The sequence below is a fragment of the Lactuca virosa genome, chromosome 8, assembly GCF_052849685.1.
Source record: "Lactuca virosa cultivar CGN04683 chromosome 8, Lactuca_virosa_CGN04683_v6, whole genome shotgun sequence".
NCBI lineage: Eukaryota > Viridiplantae > Streptophyta > Magnoliopsida > Asterales > Asteraceae > Lactuca > Lactuca virosa.
The window spans coordinates 153,487,335-153,505,724 of record NC_136433.1 but is presented as its reverse complement, the minus strand read 5'-3'; the positions used below and the strand labels follow the sequence as shown (position 1 = coordinate 153,505,724).

The 18,390-nt window shown below is 35.0% G+C and overlaps 3 long non-coding RNA genes across 9 annotated transcripts; all 3 read left to right on the top strand.

Moving 5' to 3' along the window:
- The first annotated feature begins 378 nt into the window (after positions 1 to 378).
- Positions 379 to 3,721, top strand: LOC145132363 (uncharacterized). 7 transcript variants are annotated; one of them, XR_013718046.1, is made up of 11 exons: positions 383 to 989; positions 1,080 to 1,257; positions 1,379 to 1,424; positions 1,514 to 1,670; positions 1,795 to 1,909; positions 2,198 to 2,479; positions 2,565 to 2,690; positions 2,820 to 2,853; positions 2,945 to 3,096; positions 3,179 to 3,284; positions 3,434 to 3,721. It is a non-coding gene; the product is annotated as an uncharacterized LOC145132363 (long non-coding RNA). The 7 variants fall into 7 exon arrangements; XR_013718047.1 differs by having other exon boundaries at positions 2,820 to 2,861; XR_013718048.1 differs by having other exon boundaries at positions 379 to 989; positions 2,565 to 2,853; positions 3,179 to 3,348.
- Positions 3,722 to 4,232: 511 nt separating this feature from the next.
- LOC145132366 (uncharacterized) lies at positions 4,233 to 16,477 on the top strand. Its single transcript, XR_013718050.1, has 4 exons — positions 4,233 to 4,333; positions 4,717 to 4,816; positions 15,921 to 16,045; positions 16,403 to 16,477. It is a non-coding gene; the product is annotated as an uncharacterized LOC145132366 (long non-coding RNA).
- A 342-nt stretch (positions 16,478 to 16,819) lies between these two features.
- On the top strand, positions 16,820 to 18,079 carry LOC145132365 (uncharacterized). Its single transcript, XR_013718049.1, has 3 exons — positions 16,820 to 16,905; positions 17,131 to 17,741; positions 17,887 to 18,079. It is a non-coding gene; the product is annotated as an uncharacterized LOC145132365 (long non-coding RNA).
- The last annotated feature ends 311 nt before the right edge of the window (positions 18,080 to 18,390 follow it).

Here is an 18,390-nt window from a genome sequence, read left to right as displayed (position 1 = left end):
TTTATTAATAAATATTGTATAATTATATATTATGTACACATATATATATCATGCGTGTAGATATATGTGGCCTGTGGGTATTGAATTGCCACATCATTTTAAATGAAAAAAATGTTTGTCCTTTTTAACTACATATAATATCTTGTGTTGGCAAATTAAACAAACACCTACACATACGTTTAATTGTTAAATATTATATACACATTTATAAATTAATATTATATATTGGTAAAACTTAATGAATTACTAACACATAAATTTATTTTTCATATATGTGAAGGCATTTATCTACACATTAAGAAAATATTCCAACATGTGTGAGTAATTATATATACATATTAAACTTGGACAATCGTCAGGAACAGTACCTGACCAGGGTTACTGTTGATCGGGTTACCCTCCCGGTTAGTTTGACCCTCCACCGTCTATCCTTTATCTCACCGCTCTTCTTCTCCAATCATATTCAATCGCCGACCCAGCTGATTCTACAACATAAGACCGCTTTCTCCACCGTCTTATCTCATCTATTCGTTTTTCCTATCACCGCCTCCATCACATTTGGGCTCAATGTTGTAACGGTGTTGGAGGGGAGCTGGTGAGAGCGGCGGCAAACCGTACCGCTGAGACCATCGTCACCCTATAAGCCGTCGGTCACCACCATGTCAAGTTTCTCTCTTCAAGCTTCTTCTGATTCGTCCACCGCCTCATCCATACCTTCAATTTTATACTTCCTATTTTGCTCTAGACCTATCGACCCCATTCCTTAATGTGTTTCTTCATTCAATTACTATGTTCTCAGGTTTATGGTTCGAATTGAGTTATATTGTTGATTTAGGGTTCGAAGTCTCCTACGATGCTAGGGCTCCAATGGGTCGGCCGATGTTATGATCAATCGATGATTGCCTCCAAAATTTGAGTCACGATTTCTCAGTCAGTGGCATAGATAGGAGCCTGTTAAGGTGAACCTGTGCTCGATTCGTATAGCAGAGGTATGTATTCTTTGATTTTTCTTTTGTTTTCTACAAACGTGTTACTTTAGAAATATGGGTTGATGGTCTTCAATTTCGCCACCGGAGTAGTAAACTTTGAAGAAGGCCATCTGGTTTCTCCTTCCTTCATCTCTGATTACATCCATGGAGTATGAAGCTTGATGTGGTTCTGGAGTATCAAGAGGTGCTGTTTCGAGGTCTATGGCAGCGAAACCGCAGCTGCCGACGGGGGTGGCTGATGGAGGTAATAGTGGCAGTATCCGGTCAGGTTAGTGATGATTTCTTACAACTAAACAACTTTGAGGTAACGACCAAACATTAATAAAATTGTCAAATTGTTATGTCGTTCAATTTATTTTTGTTATAGTTCACACATGTTTATACTGTAGGTTAGGGTTGGATTCTATATCACTGGAGGTTCACAGCAGCTTGAAGGTATGATTTTGTTACATTTATGACGTTGATATTGTTTTTATACTTTAAATTCTTTCACAGATTCCAATTGTTTTTGGTGGCTTTTGTAGGCTGGAATGGTTATCGATGAAAGCCTTTTCAGATCTGGGAACATACAAGCAACACCCGCATAGTAAGATGAGAAAAAGTAGGCTAAAGTCTTTAGGTTTGGTTCCACATCAAGTGTTGATTCTCATGAACAACAAAAAAGAAAGCAAAGACATTTAGGTATTTGTTTTTTCAATTCTAATTTGGGGTTTTCACTATCTTGCTCTTTTCTACAAAGAATGATCTGACCTTTTTGGTAAACATACTGATGTAATATTAGCTTTATCTACATTCTGTATTTTAGATGCCTATGCTTTTGGGGCTGATAAGGTTGCAGCAGACTATCTTGAAAAGCATGATCATGATCTTATATACACAACTCGATCTTATATAAAGAGCTCAGTCGGTATACATAACAGGTATGCATGATTTATATTCAACATTTTGATGATTTTGATATCAATATTGGTATTTTCGACTGAATTTATTTTCCCTATTTGTTTTTTCTGAATTGGCAATTTTTGATATTACACATTTGTCGTTGAATTACATGTACATAGTAGTGATTCAACCATTTACCTTCCATTTTTTTTTTGTAATGATCAGTTTCTCTTTGATTTAACTTCCACTTTTAATGCTGTTAATGCTGCAATAAACCGTTTTTTTTTTTTTTTTTTTTTTTTTTTTTTTTACATATGGGATTAAAGTAACCTGCTAATGGTCGCAAGGTCAAGGCGAATCCCATCGTTGCTGCAGCTGATGATGTTTCTCCCTTATCGCCCGATATGATGGTTCTTGATGTTAGTGTAACTAAATTTCTTCCAAATCACTTTTGTAACGTCAATCGGGGGAAAACGAAATCCTGTTCGTGCCGTTAACTCCAACCTTCGTCGCCACTTTAGAACCGCCACCACCATTGCCGCAGCCGCCTACATCTTGATTCAACATCAGCAAATAGAGAGAACGAATAATTTGCCTTCAATTGCCCTGTACGTAACTAATCTCCATTTTTTTTATCTATAGAGTAATTGTCGACTATTTTAAATTTAATGTTGATTTTTATTGGATTCACAGGAAACTAAAAACATCTGTCAAGCCTACATGCGATGATGAACAACCTCAGACGGTGCACAAAATGTTTTCTCACTCTTTCTTTAATTTTAAGCTTTTGCTTATTATTGGTTTAATCTGTGATATGAGGTACGAAATAAGAATCTACAAGAGACCATTTTATCTCTAATTTTCAATTCATATGTTCTTTACTTCTTATATTCGACTGTGTTTGTGTTAAATCTTCTTAATCTTTACTTGCACTTGGATAAACAAAAGGAATGGACAACGGAAGAACCACGGGTGGTTTAAGGTAAATAGGTATGCATAAAACAAGTTATTAAAAGCATTAACACAACCTCTAATGTGTAAAATGACGAAAATGCCGTTGGTGTTTGTATCAGATGTGGTGGAGAAATCAGTAAAAGTTACAGGTCTGTGTTGGTTATAACAAAATTGAATGATTTGATTTGAGGAAGTTAAAGAGAAAGTAAGAAGAATTCCCGCACAGACGTGTGAAGATTTTGTGAAGCCTTTCCAAATAAATATGGAAGAGGTATGAAAATGATTCATACATACATACATATTTGATTTGGTTTTATAATAAATCCAGTAAGAATTTGTTTTTATTTTTCCAGGAGGACTGTTGCTTCACAATGAGCGGTTGAGTACTGGATGTTTACCCAACACCTCTCCACAGATGTTCAACAGACTATGATTTTTGTAGCTTACTACACTAAAGGGGTAAAATCCAACTTTTGGACTTATATACCCTTTTGTTGAAGAGCTATAACAAAGCCAAACAAAAGTATATTTTGTAATCTTAATTATACATTATTAAATGAATTGCAATTATACTTATATACCGTTATGTTTTCATTTTTATTTTGCAGGAACAACAACTTTCCGAGCGAACTTAAGTCTCACACGATAAAATAAAGGTAGCATTGGATGCTAAACTTTAAGTCTGCTCAAGCTAAACAAATGGTCTCTGGTATTATGGGCACTTTTTTACTTACTTTGTTATCCCATTTAATGAATGATCATTTGTTATATAAAAGACTTAATATGTAAACATGTAATCCTGTTAACACAATTAATGAATCGACAACAGCAGTGTAAACATTGAGATAATTACACAAAAAATATAATTGAGAACAGCAGTGTAAACATTTAAATAATCACACAAACCTTTTTTCTGTTTCCAAAAAAACCGCATTCTATAGTTAACTCTGCTACAAAATTAATATTTTGTACAAAATTCATAGTCAAGCCATCACATTCTGCAATCAAATTGTCCATGCAAGAATATCCATATCGGAGCTGTCCAAATCCATCCCCGCAAAGCGGGGCTCCTCATCTAGTTTAACATTATATGAGTCAGAGATTTTGGTCGGAAATTTTCCTTCAAAAATATGTGTTATTAAAAAAATATTACTTACACATATATATAGAAATATTAACTACACATAATTTTTTTTTAAATATGTGTAGGTATCTATTTTGCCATGTCATTTATACAACATCAATTATTATTATTATTTAATTTCCATGTCATTTATACAACATCATTTATTATTATTATTTAATTTATATACCAACACATGTATGAAATAAAATTATATGTTCTTAAAATCAAATGAATCACTCACACATTCATTTAATGTATATATATGTGTAGGTATATTACCTACACATATATATTTTTTTTTAACATGTGTGGATAATTTCAGATCATGTAAATCACAAATCTCGAGGAAAAAATTTCATCCTACATAAAATGTTACTATAAGGTATTAACTACACATATTAAATGTTATTTGTTATGAAAAATTATTATATTCAATTACCTACACATATACAAAATATGTGTTGGTACATATGTACACATAACATGTGTAGGTAATTTATGTGTAGATAAAGACCCCAATTTCTTGTAGTGATGGGTTGGACGGTTTGTTGAAGCCCAAGGGCTTCTAGAATTGTCCTAGGTGGATAAATAGGAAAGTGGATAATTACCCGGTTTAAGTTGATCTTGGATTTGGGCTTATCTGGGGTTTTCTGACTGAACTATAAATAGGGCATAACCCTATGATTTTCGGCCAACTCAATCCTTTGAATATCTAGCCGAAAATTTGATCATCCCTCCTCTATCTCAATTGTCTTTCTTTGCTAGTGTTGGGTGTGAACCATTACATGCATGACATTTGTGACCCTTGCTCTAAAGGCTTCAACAACACAAGGATTTGCATTGTTATTAATATATAACAATCAAGGTATGATTCTTATAACCCTATTTGTATTTTTCTGAAAAGATGCTAGTGTTCTAGGGTTTCTATTTTATTGTTCAAAGTTGTATCTTCAATTAGAGAAAATATAGATCAATCATTTAGGGTTGCATACACATAGAATTTATATGTTTTGCTTTAAAACCATCAGTGGTATCAGAGCGTAGGTTTAGTTTTCTATTGAATTGATACAATTGTTGAACTTGAACAAGGAGAAACAAACAGAATCGTCATTCTGTTCCGCCACCACGACGTGTTGACCTGCGAAATCGTCCAAGCACGGCGTGGTGATTGTTTACCACGACGTGTTGGACAATCAGATCCACAAAATTCGGTTTTAAAGATATCTCATGAATTGACTAGGATAATTAACTTAAATAATGTATTAAATAAGTAAAACTTAATAATTATCTAAGTAATTGGATATCCTTATCTTGAATTCATGTTTGGTTTATTTTTTAAATTAAAATTAATTTCTTAATTTTTGAAATTTAAAATATAAACCTTAGTATTTTGAAAAGTTTAAAATACATCCTTATGGACCTTATTATTATTTTAATTAAGTGATTAATTAAAGGATAATCAATAAATCCATAAAAGGGTTTGAATTTAATTAAACTAAAGGTTTAATTTATTAAAAGATTAAACCCTTGCTATTTTAAAATGTTTAAAATACACATTATACTATGTATATATAATTAAAAGTGCAATTTATATGTATAAGAATAGTCAGTCAAATCGCCAGTACGCCTCATTCATGAAGCCATATTATAAGGGGAGTTTAAGGAAGCGGTGTAATGCCCGTGTTTCTAGGCTAGACATTAATATTGACATTATAGTCTACGTTAACCTTTGTAACTCATTTTGAAGAAATGAAAAGGAATTATGTGAATATTATGTGAATTATGTGTTTTATGCTTAATTATTAGGGTTTAATTAATTAAGAATAAAAATGAGCGTCAAAAATTAAATTTTAGATAAAGTCGATATCTATTAAGAAACTTGTAGTGGGCGTGACAAGGATTACAGATATATAAAGAATGCCGAAATCCGAGTTATAACGAAGAAGTTATGACCTGTCGGAGTTTCGCGACAAACCGGCACGGGGGTGAATGTCGTAAAAAGTGAGTTTTCGATAAACTACTTTTTCGCCTTAGTGATCTAAACGAAACTCGTAGTGTTCGTTAAACCGAGAGTAAGTATAAAAAGAACGCCCAAATCTGACTTCGTATGAGGAAGTTATGATTTTTCGAAGTTTTAGTTTAGCAGTAGACAGCTAAAAACTCGAATTTTAGATCGAGTGATTTTTAGCCGACACGACCTAAACGAGAATCGAAGGTCTCGTTATTAGTAGCACAACGGTAAAAAGTCTGACGAAAACGGACGTCGGATGAAGAAGTTATGAATTTTTAACGGATTTCCTGTCCCGGTCTGTTAAAAATAATAATATAAAAAATTAAAGTCAAAATTAGCCGACGAAGTCTAAACGAAAGTTGTAGAGTGTAATTTTACCTACGCGTGCATATAAAGAACGTCAAAAACGGAGCTCGTATGCGAAAGTTATGAATTTTAGAAGTTTTTGCACAAAAACCGAGAAAATTCGCATAGTCACGATTTGCCACGTCACCCTCGCTTAGAACGTGCCACGTGTCCGAAATGGTGAGTCAGGCGAGCCACGTGTCCGAGCTGCTGAGTCATCCGAGCACCTGACCTTATCCGAAGTGGTCCATTAGCGATGCGACACGTACCTTCTTGCACGAGACCGAACCCTCGCATGAGTGCCACGATGCCTCTACTTCGGACCAGTAGACCTCGGTCCAATCAGGAGAGGACAACAAGCCTTCGCACGCGCAGACCTTATGCGAGCCATCCCCCTGCGAGCTTCGGATCTGCGACGCGTGGTTCCTTCTCAGCCGTCGGATCAGGACTTCGGACCCCTATAAATAGAAGGGTCCTGCGAGCCTTCTCGGGTACTTTTGGGATTTCACCATCTTTCACCCCTTTCTTCATATTTTCTTCATCTTAACATCCCCAAAGCCCCGGTATCGATTATAAGCCCCGGAATACGCCACGAAGTGCCCGTGAAGCCGGAAAAATTTATCTTTTCGGTTTCGAAGCTCGACCCTCGCAGAGCCCGGTTTCTGAATAAAACTCTCGGTTTTAGGAAACGAATTGCTGCCCGGTTTTCAATAAAACAAGTGAGTGTATAGTCACTTTCATTTTACACATAGATATGAAGTATTTACTTTATAATACGCGCTATGTGCAAATATATTAATTGTTTATTTGAGGTGACTGTTGAGTTGATGTTTTATACAAGTTTTAAACTGTATAAGTATTTTTATCTACAAATATGTTGGGTAGAACATGGGTAGATACTGATGTGTGATAAAATAAAAGTAATGAGAGGCCTCGATGTGATTTGTGATTCAGTCATCTAGCGGAGTTTGGATGACGACCACAGACTTTCTAGACAGTCCAGTGGGAAACATTAGCAGGTCCGTAACCTGTAGGTGTTAATGAACTAGAGTGTTCATTCGTTATACTCCATCCCCCTCATGGTTGCCTTTAGGACATGTATGGCTGAGGAAACCCCTTAGCAATAGTGTCCATCCTGATGATATTCTTTAGGCTAGGTCCCTTGTGAAAAGTGTTTAGGGACGTAAAGTGAGGATAACGGGAACGGGTAATCAGGGTTATTGTTGATTGGTGAACTTAATAAGTTTATTATTACTGTGGGTTGAAAAACCTATATACTCACCAGGCTCCCAAGCCTGACCCACTCAGTTTTTTTATGATTACAGGTAGTGGACCCCGAGCATAGTCGGAGGATGACGTGAGATTTTTGGATTATAGGCCAGTAGTTGTAAATAACTGTAGTAAGGCTTATAATGTCTTGTTTATGCTTTTGATCTGTATCGGAACATGACATCCCGAGGTTTTGATATATATGGAAAATATATACCTTCTTAATGAAGGGTTTTGATAAACTCTTATCATATGTTGTTTGGGGACCAATTCCACAACATCTTTTGAAAAGATTTCTCTGGTTTTATTTTAAAAAGCATAAATTAAATCGGTCTTTTCTGGCCGAGAAATTAGGGGATGTCACAAGCGGCCTATAAAATGACCGTCATTGGGTATACACTCTTACCCACCGCTCTCTTGTATGGTGGATGGTCGTTAGCCGAACGGATTTGATAGGACATAATTTCATTAAAAGTATAATGATATAAAGTAACTAAACTATTTTCTAAAATCTCACTCTTAGTTACTTTAGGAAAATGTGAATTTGTATGCTAATCCATAGGACATTACACTTTATAAGTCGTTAGTGGAGCGTGTGTGGTTAACCGACACACTAATGGGGGACTGATAAAGGGTTGTAATGGGTGTCTCGAAAATTATCATTGATTAATGGAGAGCGTGTGGTTAACCGACACATTAAAACGAGATGATAAATGACATCGACAGTGCCAAGCTAATTTGCATGGTTATTCACATCTTGTTTGTGATCCTCGGCATCTCATTCACAAAAGTGAGAGCATAATCAAGATTAAACTTACCATTGATTAAATTCAACGATTCTCAAAAGATCTAGGAATTTCATAAGGTTGAAACTGGTAAAAGCATTACCTACCTAAAATAGATTCAAATTTGATTATGACATCCCTCTTCAAAGTTCGAATCAAAAATATGGATCCTAGCCTTAATTTAAATTTATGGGTTAATTAATAATTAAGGATTAAAATCAACTGAAGATGATCTTCTAGATTCTGATCAAGGTGAAAGTATGTTCCCTTCTTCGAGCAATGATGGAACTAGACGTCATGCGTCTACAACTCTTCCTCCTCATCCTCAAGTAACTCTCCCCATGTCTCAAGTTGAAAGATATGAGATTACTCAAGCCCTACTGGCATGTAAACATCAAGATGGAAAATATATGTGTGCGCATGTTCTGGAAATGAAATCGCACATTGACAAATTGGATAGAATGGGTGTCATTTTCCCAAGGGAGCAAGCCATTGATTTGGTTCTACTTTCGCTTCCTAAGTCATATAGTCAGTTCGTTGAGAACTTTTATATAAGAAACCACGACGTGACCCTAATTGATCTGACACATATGTTGATTGTTGCTGAAGCAGAAATGCTTAAGAGCACAAGTAAAGAAAAAGTGTTTGAAGGATCTGAGTCCAAAATTTCCATGAACATTGACAATGGTAGTCCAGAACAGATTTCTCTTCCCAATGGAAATGGATCGGCCAAGGTCAAACAGTTTGCTCGTATGGTAAAGAGAGTGGCTAGTTTTGAGATAGTTCCATGTGCTAACCCTAAAAGGTCCATATGTTTCTATTGCCAATTGAAGGGACATTGGTTGCGAAGCTACCCTGACTACCTGAAAGATCTTAGAGATGGTAAAGTCAAGTCGTGTGGCTCTACTTCAGGTACATCCATCATCTAACTCCATTATTTTAATAAGTTCCTATTCATGGACTCTTAATACATGATGTGATGATCACATTTTGATGATATTGCGGGATCTAAGAGAAATATGGAGGCTTAAGAAGAGTGAGTTGAATCTGATCGTGAGATATGAATTTCAGTTGCATGGTTCGATGATCAAATTTTTGAAGCTACTACTTAGGAGTTATGATAATTTAATAGAATTCTTAGGAAATGTCTAGAAACATAGTTTTTTATTTTATGAATTGTAAGGACAAGTTCCAAATTTTCGTTTATTATCAACAAAGGTGAAATTTTGGTTTATATAGTTGGTTTACTTTATATTTCCTTGCAATGACATTTATGAAAATGTTGGTTACATTTTCATTATTAGCAATATTAATTGTGATTTGATTCGTATTATTTGACTTGTGGTAAATGTCATAATTGACTAAGTGATAAAGAATTCTCATCACCCAAGTTTCAATTTGATAGAAACTTAGAGTCATACAATTTGAATTGTGTGATGCATGAGAATCTTGATCTTTGGAAGATTATAACTAATTCATTGATCACATGTTTTATGTGAGTCAAAGTAAAGGACTAATGAATCTAGTCCATTTATATGGACGATTCATATTTGCCACAAAGGATAAAAATTATATTCGTCATGATTTACTGATGATTCAGTAAATATGGTTGTGTTTATAATATTAGACATAATTCTGATGCTTTGAAAAGTTTTAAAGAGTAGCAGAACGAATATGAAGAATCTATTAGGCAGAAAGATAAAAGTTTCTCCAATATGAAAGGAAAGGAGAATATTTTAGTATCATGTTTTATGATCGTCTTAATGATTGTGGAACTATGTCTCAATTGATCCTCGAAGAATATCTTAGTGCAACTATTTGACTAAGAATAGAAATCAGATATCGTTGAAAGGGTTCAATCGAGAGATGGGTCATACTTCGTTTCTAATCAAGTTTTGTAGCCATGCTCTAGTTACTTCGAATTGTATCTTGAAACTTATTTCATACTAGGTAGGTTTATATCACCTCGTGAAATGTTTAGTAATAATGTTTTCGTACTCTAGCACATTGGAATTGGAAGTTGTGATGTTTTGGTTAAAACAAAGGATAAACTAAGACCTATTCCATGAAGTGTTTCTTTTCAACAATCCACACTAACTTTTGAATATTTGTTTTGCTCTTCAAGGAATTTTCGTCGAGAGAGAAACTTATATGTAAAGAAATTAGTGGGAGTCTTAATGATCTTGAAGAGTTTCAGGAGTCAATCAAGAATGAACCTTTTAGTTATCACTAGCACACGACCTGAGGTTGATAACATATTGTGTTAAGTTGACACATTCTTGTTTCTGTGCACCTTCCACTTGGGTTGGCAATGCTTATGAGTTCTATGGTTCTCGTTTGACTGCAAAAGGCAGAGCACGTTGGTCAGTGAAAGTACATTAGTCAATATGGGTGAACTGCTTAACAACACGGAAGCACTGGTAGGCCCTTGTGCTACTAGGTGGCAAGAAATTAAGAATAAGCAAAGTTCAGTCCATGAAAGCTAAATTTGAATTTGGTTTTGTCATGAACCTTGTCTTATGATTGTAGGTTAGAAATGATAAGTTCACATGGATGGGAACGCATACACCATAAAATCTAGGTGGCAAAAGTTTCTCTCTAATTCATGAGAATGATTATGAGGAAACACTTTCGATAGTAGATATTAAAAATATGATAAGTATCATTATGGTTAGTAGTTGTGATAACTGCATTCTTAAATTCACAATATTATTATTGCATCCCTTTTCACAGTTCGAATTGTGAGAAATGGCAAGAAATTATTTGAACTTTCAGGACATATAGCTTTAAGTTCTGAAAGGGTTTAAACACACACACACACACATACACACATATATATATATATATATATATATATATATATATATATATATATATACATACTCTCTAATGAAAGTTGTAAAAGCTTGAGAAGTCTAGTTGAAGACTTATCGAAGCATCACATATCAGAAATCTGCACTTTAGTAAGAAAGTCAAGAGTATTGATTTCTAGAAGTCTAGTTGATTTCTGGATACATGTCAAAGATATTGGGAGCATAATTGTTATGCTAGTGGGAGCATAATGTTATGCTAATTGTTGCAAGTTGGAAATACTATTTGTAGGAAACAAAGATTACAAATTTGCAAGTTGCAAAGTTTGGAAATTGTTGCGCTATAGAAAGGCTTAAGGGAGAGGGCATTTATACTTCGTTTCAAATCTAAAAAATTTAGATTAAAGGGTTTAAAAGAACTTAGTCTTGGATATATATGAATATCATGTTGAAATGGTTCAACATAGGAAATTCAATATATGGAAATATTATAGCAGGAGACTGATCAGATATCAGGTCCTTATGTAAGACATAATGAATCGAGTCCCATGTGCTTCATATATAGGATCGATTACATATGCTATAATTTTCACTTGTTATGATTTTTCCAAATGCCTTAGGCATTGAGAGGGAAAAGGACTAGAACTTTGTGTGACTAAAGTTGAACAACTATCAAGAACGTTCTAAGGTTATACCAAAGGATTGGTTGCTTGTGGACAGTTGGAATTATAATATTGTTTGGAAGAACCATAGTGACATGTTTTAGATTGGCATGATTCTCAATCAGAATTGATGGTTATATGGGAATATGGAAATGTTTCCATAGAGGGAGTTGATTATTAAAATCTACATGTGAATCAGAAACTTCAATGCAAGGGAGGTGGTCAAGAAGTGTGCCTTGAATTTGAAACTTCATTACTTTGGAATTGTTTTTAGTAACAAAGTTCCAATGGAACATTCTGTAATATCATGGCCAAGTCTATGTGACTATGAATCCTGGACATCACAGAAGATCATTGCATGTAAGGTTTAACTCTAACACATTTAGTAGTGACAAAAATTTGTAATTGTGAAATAAGCATCATTGGAATAGTGTCCAATCGATCTGTTCACAAAGGAAGGACCATAGGGAAACATAGTATGCATGTTCATGACATGGCATGACTGATGTTTAATTCAATTGGTTAGTTGATTACTCGAAACATTATTCTATGAATAAAGTCTTAATTAATATGGTGATTAAATAATAAGAGTTTTATTTATATTCAATAGTTTTGAGACCATAGTTAATTAGGTACTAAGTCCATAGCTACCAATGTCCACTCATAAGGCACTAAGTCCATAGTTTCCGGGGTTTTTAGAATACATCCGGTGAACACGTAGTTCAAAAGTTAGGCACAGCTGTCAATATTATCCTTTAGGCGCAACTGCCAAGATATTTAGAGTACATCTGGTGAACACATAGTTTAAAAACACCTACAGGTTGCGATCCTGCCAGCGTTCCACTGGACTGTCTAGAATAGTTTGTGGTTGTCAACTACACTCTGCTAGATGACATCATCATTAAGGTCAACACTTCTCATCATCTTACACCTCTCATCATCTATATCATCTTCCATCTCTCACCTTCTATATCTTTCATATACCCATCTTTATCCAATATTTTTATAGGTATAAAATACATATACAGTTTAAATCAAATAAATCATGTATAAATCGTTCATCCAACATAGATATCAAGAACACAGATAATATGCACACATAGCACGTAGTTTATATTAAATACTTCATATCTATGTGTAAGATGAAAGTAACTATGCACTCACTTGTTAAAGTGATGACTCTAAACTCAGGTAGCGTTTCGCTTCTAACAATTTTATTTTCCTTCGACGAAACCTAGTATCATTATCACCAGATTTTAGTCTAATATTTATTGCGACCAATTATTAACTCAAGGTTTACGAGCTATATTGTTTTTTAAGTTTTAAACAATACTTTTCAACTACTATGTATAGACAGGGGGTAGACATGAAACACCGGAGGGCAGGACCATTTTGGCATTTAAGCTGTTCTGAAATCCAACAACCCTATGCGGCCCTTCAAACCAGATTCCGCATACCGCGGGCAGTTAAAATGTATTATAATAACACTTTGTATATTTTATATTGTTTATAGGTTCATAATAACGATAATGAACTTAAAAATAAGCTATACTTAAAGTAGGGTAAGCATAACTCACTTACAAGGGGGTTTGGCTAGGAGTCGGGCTCTACGGGGGCAGAACTTCTGAGCCGAAAGCTCTTCTTCTCGAAGCCTTCTGGCGCTCCGGAACTCGCCTCTAGCACTTGGGAAGCACTAGGGAATGGGAGGGACTAAGAAGGATGTTTGAGAGAGAAAGAATGGGAAAGGTGTGAGAAAATGAGGTGATCCTCGCACCTATTTATAGGATGAGGCTTCGGACTACGCTGGGCGTAGCTTCGGAGCACGCTGGGTGTACCCGGTACGCTGCGCGTACGAGGCCTTACGTTACGCATACGAGGTCCAGGTGTTGGAATCCTATGCGAAGCCGTGGAGAGAAAGCGAGGGTCCTGATTCGGCCACGTATCAGCCTCACATCCTCCCATAATATAGTAAACTTCTAAATTTCGTAAGTTTCGCATACGAGCTCCGTTTTCGACGTTCTTTGTATCCCCGCGTAGGAAGAAATGTGATCTACAACTTTCGTTTAGACTCCGTCGGCTAATTTTGACTTTATTTTTAAAGTTATATTTTAACAGGCTTAGACAGATAAAATCCGTTAAAAATTCATAACTTTGTCATCCGACGACCGTTTTCGTCTGTCTTTATATCATTGAGATTCCTATTAACGAGATCTTCAATTCTCGTTTAGGTTGTGTCGGATAACAACCGATCGATCTAAAATTCGATTTTCGGGATGCATACTGTTACGCCAAATCTTAGAAAAATCATAACTTCCTCATACGAAGTCAGATTTGGTCATTCTCTATATGCAAGATTTCGGTTTAATGTCTACTACGACTTTTGTTTAGATCACTAAGGCTAAAAAGTAGTTTTTCAAAAATTCACTTTTTGCGACACGCGACGTTCTGCCGGTTTTGTCGCAAAACTTCGACGAGTCATAACTTCTTCGTTATAAGTCGAATTTCATCGTTTTTATATGTACGGAATCCTTGTGACATATACTATACTTTGGTTAAGATTATTTACTTTAAAAAATCTTCTATTAAAAAGTCACTTTTAACCCTTAATATCTTTAAATTGACTAGTTTGAATCTGCGGGCGTTACAGACGGTTCTACGGTGAGTTATGTGGTGATTACTCATGCACTACAATTTATTGTGACAGTCAAAGTACGATATGCCTCACCAAGGATTCGATGTTCCACGAGCAAACGAAGCACATTGACATACGACACCATTACATTAGAGATGTCATTGCCCAAGGCGATATCAAGGTGAAAAAGATTAACACCAAGCACAACCCGACTGACATGATGACGAAGCCGGTTCCGAACTCCAAATTTGAACTTTGTTCATATTTGGTTGGTATTTCAAATTAAGTCCTTAGGGACTTTTGAGCACTATATGTTTTTCATTTCACTCGTGGTTGAAGGTTACGTTGCTGAAGATTGGTTTCGTCGCAAGGTGGAGTTTGTTGGATATGCTCCAAACAGTTTTCAACTTAGTGCCCAAGAATTTGATAGCTATACTAGTTGAGTTATTTTGTTTCCTTTCCCATCAAGTAAAAGAGTTAGATTAGGATTCGTTTTAGTTAGTCCTATATATAGGATATCAGATCATCTTTCTGGATTATCCTTTTCATTCCCGTTGTACACCTTTGTAACCCTTTCTCAACATTGAGATTAATATACTGTTCATTCAAAGTGGTTTCTTCCCGATTTTGGGTTTTTCCACTATAAATCCGGTGTTATTTTGGTTGCTTGTTTACGTTCTTACTCTTTCAATTATGATGAGCTTAAATGACAAGAGCCACTTGAGATAATGTACGGTAAGTCACATAACAAGTACCTTGTGACAATACTCGCACTACTAGAAAACAACCCTTTAATGACATGCAAAACAATGACACACATTGATTTACGATACACATTTTTTGCGTGTCCTAAAAATAATGTCAGTTTTCCGAAATTTGAAGGATAGAGGACACACATTTGTGCGTGCCCTAAAATTAGTGTCCAACAAAAAAAATGAGAAACACGGAGGGCACCTAAATTAAATGGGTGTCGTGTAGAGATTTTGTTTTATAAAATTTTAATACGCTCTCCCTCATTAATAGCTAAGGGGCCGGCGGGAAACAAAATCCCCAAAAATTTTGAAGACCCGCTCATTGTCTCCTCTCCACCGGCCGACAACCTTGATTTTATCCTCCATTCTCTCTGCAAACCCTAGGAGCCGCCACAACCAGAAACATGGTTTTATGTTGGCTTCATTATATGTTGAGGTTTCCCCTCTACGTCCATCGCTCCTTGCCATAACTAAGAAGAAGGTTATCATTTTCCATTTTATCTCATCACTTCGTTTCTAACCTCTTCTTTACCATCGTTTTCTCTCCTCTTCTTTACCCAAAAGAATATATGTAAATTTTGGCCCAATATATTAAAAGATAATCAAATTGGGATTTACATAAAAGAATGAAGAAAAAGAGGAAAAATATTCATCCTCTTTGACTTCATCGATTTTAACTCTTGGATCTACTACATATGAACAGCTGAAGCACCATAAGCGCTTCTCTGGAAACCTAAAACCCCCAAGTCTATTTGCCTCTCCTGTCTGAAGCTTCTACAGCTGCATCGATCCATGGCGGAATCCGATAAGGCCAACTCCCTGTCTGAGGTACACTTGATTCTCCTTCTATAGATTTATTTTCGATTTCATAGAATTGAACATTGATTTGAAATTTCTTTATTTCGGTACATATAACTATAGTTGTGCCTGTAGTGGACTCAACTCCCAACTCCATAAAAAACTATTGTACATATTTGTTCTTAATTATAGGTTTTGTGAGTGTAGTACATTGCTGAAATGCTAGGGTTTTTTATTGTTAATGTAGCAGTGTGATAGTATGATTGTGTAGGTGTAATTGCTCTAACTGATATGTATATTGGATTAGCACAGGATCAAGTTCTTAGCTATTTCATATTTTTGTTTTGTGTAGTATCTGATACCAATTACAATTTTGTTTGTTTCCAGCTTCAAATCAACTTTGAGGGGACACTTTATTCTACAAGCAGTTCAGTGGTTGAATCTGAAGAAGGTTGAAGGTACCTTCTCTTCTAACACTTGATCATGTAAATAAGTAAATTATATAACAAGTTTTTAGCTGCCATTGAAAGGCTGCGGTTTCTTAGTCTAATACAGGTGTGAATGAGTGGTTAAGATCTATGTGTTATTAACTAACACAATGTTGTTTAAGTTTTCCTTTGCGTAAATAAGACTTCTTCATTCACTTTTTTTCTGTGAAGAATCGTAAACTGTAATTGGAACATATAAAAATTAATACCAATAAGACTTATGTTTTAATAAATCCTTATTTTCAGTTCATTTACTTTTATTTTATCAATGAAATTACATTTGAAAGCACATTAATAGTTCATGTTTTTCCATATCAGGTACTTTGTATTAACAAAAAGTGATTTGGAGGAGTGACATCAAAACTCTGAGTCTTTCCACCATGAGCAGGATGCAATTCTTTGGTATGAGAAACTAAGGCCATGTGTTGAAGCTTTATATATTGTTTTTTTTTCACAATCATAGCCAAGTAGGTTTAAATTTAATTAATATTTAGTTGTTTTTTTGAATCTTTTTCTTTTTCCATTTTCGATTTTTTTTTCTAATTCCATATGTTAGGGCCAATTTTGTTAGTGTTATAAAACACAAACAAACAAGTATTATATATTATTCTATGGAAAAATGTTTAGGGCGAGTGACAATTGCAAAAAGGACGAGACGCGAATCCTTAGTGGTGATGATCTGCTTGAGGCAATGGAGACACTAGGGTTCATATTAAGCCCCTTGAGGCATACCTGGAAAAATACAGAGAGGTAATGTTTCTTTCTTTGGATTTGATCAGGTATTTGTGAATATGATATGAATTATATGATGATAACTTCTTACTAATGAGTATGAGTTGATGTTTTTGCTTTTTTTTTCCATTACTGATTGGATCAAAATCTCAAACCTTGTGGCAGATTGAGGTTAGTAAAGTGCTTTTTGTTCACAATAAATTTACATTGTTTTGTTATAAGATGATTGAATTGATTTGTATGAATCTTATTAAAGGATGAGCTGTTAAAATCTTTAAAAGATCAAGAAACACATGGTTTGCTATTCCCTCTGTCGATTGCTTAGATATCACAAAATACATCTAATTTTAATGTTATTGTTATCTTGAATTGGACAAGATTTGTTGTATTTTCATATTTTAAGGCTTATGTATGCAAACTAGGAGACTTCAATACTTGCACTTTCTTATAACGATGTACACAAACTAAGGAAATGGGAAAAGACCAACCAAAACACAATGGGAAATGTACGTACTCAAATTTTATATCTCAAAACTTCATATGGTTTTACAATTTGAAAGAGACAGACCACATCTGTTAGTATATATATGCATTCTGATGTACTTCTAAAGGTTGTTGATTGTGTGATTAATAAAAGCTTTTTTGTTTCAGCTAATGTTCAAGTCATTACTTGTCATCCACACCCGGTGGACAACATCCCAGTACACCAGTACACCAGGTGGCAAACCTATGACATGGAGGATTTTTTTTACATGATATCTAAAACAAGAAGGTGTCCCTTAATAGCAATGTAGTATTAGGTTATATAGTTAGGGAAAACTTCTTAATAACAATGTACAATCAGATCCCCTTAATATCAATGTATTACAATTGTTTGACATGATGTTATTGGATGAAATTGATTGTTTTGGTATATATTTGTTTCCATATTTTTGTATTATGCGTAAATGAGTATCGTAAAGGCACGTCGTAAATGCATATCGTAAATGGTTGCTGAAGTTTATGACACGCAAATGCGTGTCATCTTCATTTATGACAGTGGATTTAATGATACGCAATGCGTGTCCTAAACGTGTGTCGTAAGGTTACGACACGCAAATGCGTGTCATCTTCCTTTATGAAAGGGCCTTCCTTGACACGCAATGTGTGTCGTAA